The sequence below is a fragment of the Halichondria panicea genome, chromosome 1 (assembly GCF_963675165.1).
Source record: "Halichondria panicea chromosome 1, odHalPani1.1, whole genome shotgun sequence".
Classification (NCBI taxonomy): domain Eukaryota; kingdom Metazoa; phylum Porifera; class Demospongiae; order Suberitida; family Halichondriidae; genus Halichondria; species Halichondria panicea.
The window spans coordinates 9,689,723-9,696,442 of NC_087377.1; the positions used below are offsets into that span (position 1 = coordinate 9,689,723).

General features: G+C 41.4%; 1 long non-coding RNA gene across 3 annotated transcripts; it reads right to left on the reverse strand.

The window, feature by feature from the left end:
* Positions 1 to 371: 371 nt before the first annotated feature.
* LOC135331038 (uncharacterized) lies at positions 372 to 6,565 on the reverse strand. Of its 3 annotated transcripts, XR_010393076.1 has the most exons (8): positions 5,788 to 6,565; positions 5,453 to 5,606; positions 5,019 to 5,394; positions 4,728 to 4,766; positions 4,202 to 4,352; positions 3,401 to 3,553; positions 2,948 to 3,097; positions 372 to 792 (listed from the first exon to the last, which is right to left on the reverse strand). It is a non-coding gene; the product is annotated as an uncharacterized LOC135331038 (long non-coding RNA). The 3 variants fall into 3 exon arrangements; XR_010392994.1 differs by having other exon boundaries at positions 5,453 to 6,565; XR_010393041.1 differs by having other exon boundaries at positions 2,944 to 3,097; positions 5,453 to 6,565.
* Positions 6,566 to 6,720: the final 155 nt, after the last annotated feature.

The following is a 6,720-nucleotide window of genomic DNA, read 5'->3' on the forward strand; positions in this document are numbered from 1 at the left end:
TGGAACAAATTGCCTAATTTACGGAAACTAGTAAATTACCTCGGATATCCCCGTTACTATGATAGCTTCAAGCAGAATACTGGAATCCGGAAACGTTTCACATCCACGTCAGTACTGTATCATCTATGCTTGCACGTATACAATATATATTTGCATCTTCTTTATTGTTATTGCATCCTCTTAACAACAACATGTATCTCACAATTTTAACACTGAGTCTTGCTTTACACAAGAGCTTTTTGCAGCCACCAAATCTTGCGGTTTTGACCTACCTGCACATTAGCCGATGTAAAAAACGGTTCCGCACTCCCCACCAACTCCAAAGTTTGCATATCAATAGTTCAAAGGCTGATGCGAATTATGTCCAAAAATTGGGCTGTTCTATTGACGTATATTCATCACTTTACAGCATGTCAAAGTGGGCATAGTTTACACAGCACACATGGTTTACAAGAGTTGACCACTTGTCCAAGTTATGGTAAGCTATGAAAACAATGCACACAAAATTGTCAACACAACAAATTTAATACAGAATAATGAGATCTGCTAGAGATACTGGAAGAGAGTCGCGTCATGTAACTTCAGCAGTACATCCAGGCCGATCATGCGAAGAATGTGCTCTATGTAAGAAGAAAGACCTATCCAAGTATTCCCATCCCAAATCCTGGAAAGATCCTTCACTGCTGCAGCAACTCCAAGCCGCTGAGCCTTCTCTCAATGTACAGCCAGAAAGCTGCATCTGCTTGCTTTGTAGGAGGGATGTAAGCGATGTCAATGATATTAGCTTCTCACCTAGATGGAGAAAGAATACAGGTATCATAAAACTGATCTGTTATATTCCTAATTGTACGAACACTGACATTAAAGCCAAGTCAATCGATGCACAACAATTATCAAAATTTTTCCCAGCGGGGCACAATGATGCTACCTTTTCTAACGAAAATGGAACTAACAATGTACCAATTTGCTCATATCACTACATGCAATGGTACAGGCATGCACACGCAACACATAGTGACTGCAAAACATGTGGAAAACATATTCGTAACTACAGCAGAAGCCGTCCTGTGCCAGAGCCAGTAGTACTCCAACATTTCCTAAATACTAATACTGAATTCAAAGGCACCTTTCAACCAGATGATCGTGTGTGTTATGCTTGCTATAAGTCTCATCTTATTGCTGTAAAGCACGTTAATAATTTAGTTACGAGCACAGATGCAGACCTGACAGATCTACTTTCGGAGATAAAACAGAATCTTCCTAGATTGTCAGATGTTCGTACTTGGGAGAATGTAATAGACTACGCTGTTCACATACTAGCTATTACAGTTGGTGAAGGCCTTCTAAAACAGACCGCATTTCTACTACCACAAGTGTATTTGAAATTTAAACTCGAACTAGATTCCATTGCTACAAAATCGGATATACAAAGGAAGACAAAGATCTTCACAGTCATACTTGGCTAAGAAGCTCTCTTTCATCACTGCTACAGCATCACATGGCTTACAGGTGTGCAATTCCAAAATATGTACACTAATATACCGCTATGGGGTGATCTTGTACATGCGCTTACCGTAGCTCTCGGGCAAGGAAACACAAATGTACATGCTAACGAAGAAGATGCTACATGTACGCTTACACAAGTATTAATAGCAAGCTACATGCTCACGCTAACAAACTGATAACAGCTGACTCTGTTGAGCCACACACAATTGAACATTTTGATGTAGATGCATTTGTTGATAATCTTGACCTGGCAATATGGAAGGCTGCATGTCTAATAACACAACCGTCCAACAAGAAATTAACTTATGTCCGAAAAGTCAGAACAGTGTTTACTCTATGCCAGATACTGTTTACCATCAATCGCCAATGCTCTTTCCCCATGCACACACTCATAACTGACGCTATTGACATTTGTGGAGGATCAATTAGATTAAAAACCATGCTAAATTGCTTAGGTGTTTGTGCAAGTAGTGAAACACATGCTAGGTATATGCAATACAGAGTCGAGATGAGGCAAAGGGAGGGACCACTAAATGGACACACACTGGATTGTCCTATCATTGTCTCAGCTGATAATTTAGACTACCAGCAGAGTTTCGCTCGTGTTTACAGTGGTAACCAAAGTATTGGCTGGCATGGTACAACTGTACAAATTTGCTTGTCAAGCTCCGAAGAACCCACACCAATAGAGACAAATGTAGATCTCCCTCAGCCTACATGTAGCTACATGTGTAATTACGACGCTACTAGTCTTGTAAAAAGGCCATACTCAACACGTTCTCCACATAAAAACCAAATTCTAAACTCTCCTAAACCGAAGAAAGCTAGACGAAGTAGAACTGGTGTTGAGAACCAAGCAATTGCTGCTGCTACCATCCCTACACAAGTACCACAGATGCAAGAACTACAGCAAACTGATAAGCCAACCATGACAATGGAAAATTTTGAGCTACGAAAGGAAGAGAAAATGTCATTGGACATATTAGGTGAAATCTGTGAGCAGTACATTGTGCTAAAATTGGCTAATGAAGAGAGCTCAAACTATCTAATCAGTATGCAAATGTACTATTGTCTCTCACAGAATGTACCTTCACCCAATAAAACCTCAATAGTGTACTTCAAAGTTCTAGATGAGAAATGTGACGACAAAGAGACCCTACTTAGTATCATCAATGATCTCTACACAGAATTTATACTGTCTGGTAAGAAGACACACGTAATACTTGAGGGCGACCAAGCTACCTACGAGAGATTACATTCAATCAGAGTAGAATATGGGAACGAAAGCAAATGGCTCATCTTATTCCCTGGGGATTGGCACTTCTTAAAGAATCACCAGGAGGTATTGCTTAAGATATACTTTGATGCAGGTCTGAGTGACCTAGCAAGATCTAGTGGCTACCTGCCAAGGTCATTAGGTACGAATTTCAAACGTACCCACCGGTTTCTTCTTGAATCATGGGAGGCCCTATACAGAGTACTGATGAGATACTTTCTCTCCAAACAAGCTCCCAGTGACTTCCTACAACAAGTATCTGCACTCTTGCAGAATGTTCCTCCATCAGAAAAGCAAGCGAACGCTCACAGAAACCTAAAAGAATTGATTGACACAATTAAAGAGATAGGTAGTGGTGCGTCTGACTTTAAAAGCTATATGAGCAATGAAGCAGAACAGAATCCCACCCTCAAGTTTTGGCTGCAATTCTTGCTCAGTGATTTTTTGGCATATCTTGCACTATACTTAGCAATGCGAAGTGGTAACTGGGAGTTAAGAATGGCAGCTATAAAACTGATGGGACCTCTTTTTACAGCATTTGACAGGCCAAAGTACTCGAAGCTCATACCTCTTCATATAAAAGAAATGTTGTCTGTCCCTGCTGATATTCTCTCTTACCTGAAAAAAAGCATGTTCACTGTTAGCATCCTCGGTTGAGCCTGTCATTCCATCGGTATTGATGAGGCACACGAAATGTGCATCAACAAGGACTGCAAAGAGTACATCACCAGACCATCAGCAGAAAACATGAGTCGCTTGCTTCATTTTTACCTGTAAGAGCAAAAGCGCTAAAAAATTTGGAATCACAAATTTTTGTGGGTAGCAAAGCAAAGCAGCCCGACAATCAAGTCACCAGTTTACATTAAATCCCCGACCAGAACAAGCTAATGACCTTTCTAACTTCAGAGAGATAGGTCTTATTACTCTCAAACAATACATTGACTACTACATTATAAGAACACCAAGTGTAAAGCCACCAAAACACAGAAAGGGGTTACTAACTTTCACCGAAAAACGTACTAGACAAAAGAAAGGCTCTCAAGTTGAAAGGGAACGAAAGCTTCAGCTTGAGGTGTGGAAAAAACGTGTTTCATTCACCGTCACAACAGGGATTAAAGACAACATGTCATACAAACAGTGCATTGAAATCCCAAGAGCAATAGCAACTACTGAACAAGGGTGCAAAGGCGAATATAACCAAGGTATATGAGAAGCGATACAAGCACGTGACACCCCCAATTATTACAACAGCACTAAAAGATGGGTGGTCACCAGATGCTGTCATTACTGAAGGCATGTTCCTAATAAACATCACCCCTTGGAGTTCCCACAGGACAATGGGGGACTATGCTGACTTCTTACTAAAACAGCACATCCTACCGCACTTCAGAAATTCATCAACAACTGAAGTTCACTTACTGTTTGACGATCCAAACTGCCAACAGGACAGCCCGAAGTACTTTGAACGACTTCATAGAGATGAGATCAATCAGATTCCAGATGATCACAGCTGCAGTGGCTTCTCAGCAGACATGATAATACCTCCCAAGTGGAGACAGAATGTCATTAACTGCAGAAAATGCAAGCGACAACTAGTATGCTTTCTTTCTGAATACACTCTTCAGAAAATCAGAAACAGACTTAAGCCTACACAACGATTTATAACAGCTGGAGGTTTTGACGGAGATATGGCAGAGAAGGCAATGTTTGTTACACATCAAACACAACCCATGGTTGATGAGAGGCTAACAAGCAACGCTGAGGAGAGTGACACTAGAATATGGCTACATGTTCTCCATTCAGCAGGGACAAAAAAAAAAGCTTGTTCTAAGCCCTGATACTGATGTGTACCACATAGGACTGACGATCATTGCGGAAACACAGCTAGATGTTATTGTACGACTAAGCCCATTCAATTCTATAGAACAAAGATTACTAGACTTACCAGCTCTTTTGACGAGCTTCAAGAACGACCCAGACTTGGCTGCAGTTGAAGAAAGCAAGATAGCACCAATTATTCAAACATTATTTATTGTCACAGGTTGCGACTACATTTCTTTTTTCACTGGACTAGGAAAAACCACTTTTCTAAACACATTGCTTGAGTACGCCGAATTTATAACATCAAACACAACCAGCACACCTGGTACACTCACAAATGAGCACAATGGGTACTTATCTTTCTTGCGGCTAGTAGGGTGTGCTTATTTTAAGAAGCACAAGTCAGCATTCTTACCTTCATTTCCAACCCCAATGACCTTGTTCAACTCAGTCCAGTCAGCTAGCAATCACCAACGACATGAGCAATGGCTTGACCTTATACGAGACAGGATATGGGCGAGAATTCAGTACGAGGAGGACATGACACCCTCGCATGAAACATTACTTCGACATTGGAAGAGGAGTAGCTGGGTTTCATCTGTATGGAACCAAGCAGCATCAAACCACATTGTACATCCACCACTAGAAGACTTCGGCTGGAAAAAGCCTGATCCAAACACCCTCATGATAGATTGGGACAGTGAAAGTAATGTGTCTAGAATCAGAGAACAAGTGGCGCTCGTTCGGAAAGGCTGTGGCTGTAAAACAGGATGCTCCTCATCACGCTGTAACTGCAAGAAACGTAACGGTTACTGTGGTCCTGGCTGCAAATGTACAGGATGCACTAACCTCCCTGTTGAAGCTCTAGCAGCAGAGCAAGAAGACATTGACAGTGCGAGTGATGAACAGTCGGACGTCAGCAGTGATATCGATGGTAGTCACTTGGACGTTGAAGTCAACCAACTCACGTGTGACATCTTTGGAGACTCTGAAGGTGAAGATTCTATAGCATAGGAGTAAGTTTCTGATTTAAACATAAACTGAGACACTAACTCTCATTAGTCAATGATTTTTATGATCTATATTACACACTTACATGCTGAAAACCACATGACACTTTCAAGTAGCATAAAATCTAGACCAACAATGGGAACAGCTAGATAGCTATTTTAAAATAGACCTACTTGAACAACATTAGCCAACTATAAAGTTGTGATCAGTTGCGGAACCAAAGTTACAGAAGCAGGAGGAAAGGCACCTACAACACACTTGTTCCACATACTGGCTTGTAGCTTCGCTCCAGCACAATTGCACACCTCAATCAGTAGCATGCAGCATAGCCTCGAGACCAGGTACCTATTGCATGTAATTAATTATAGGCGTGGCCGTCCACGCCCATGTACTATCTACTATTATATGAAGCTTTTTATAGCCTAGCTAGCTAGCTAGCTGTGGCCTTCTCTATGGTGTTGTGTTGAGAAGGCTTGCACATGAAGCCAGAAGAGGCTCTCATCTACCTCTATGATGGTTGGATGGTCGTGATGTTTTGAACTGGGTTTCTGACAGACTATGGCAAGTCTTTGACTTTGTGCTTCCAACTGCAACCATAGGGTCATCGTAGAGGTAGATGTGAGCCTCTTCTGGTTTCATAATAGTGTGCAAACCTTCTCGACAACACAATAGAGAATATAAGCCACAGCTTCACAAGAGAGAGAGTTTAAAGACTTAAAAGGGTTTCTGACAGACTATGGCAAGTCTTTGACTTTGTGCTTCCAACTGCAACCATAGGACCATCGTAGAGAGCCTCTTCTGGCTTTAGACAAGTGTGTAAGCCTTCTTGACAACACAATAGAGGGCATAAAGCCACAGGAGACAAGTATTTGTTAAAAATAATACGGAAAGAAACTAGTAAACAAACTAGTTTACGGTATAATTTTACAAAGGTTTACTAACGTGAACGAATCCCCATATTCTGGGAGACTCAGTTTGCGCATGTGCACTATCACCCATGCAATAGAGACCAGGCCGTATTTTAATCGGCCTGGTCTCGAGGCTACATGCAGCACAGACGATACTCTCCATGTTTCTACAGTCATTTCCTATCATGTGACTACTGA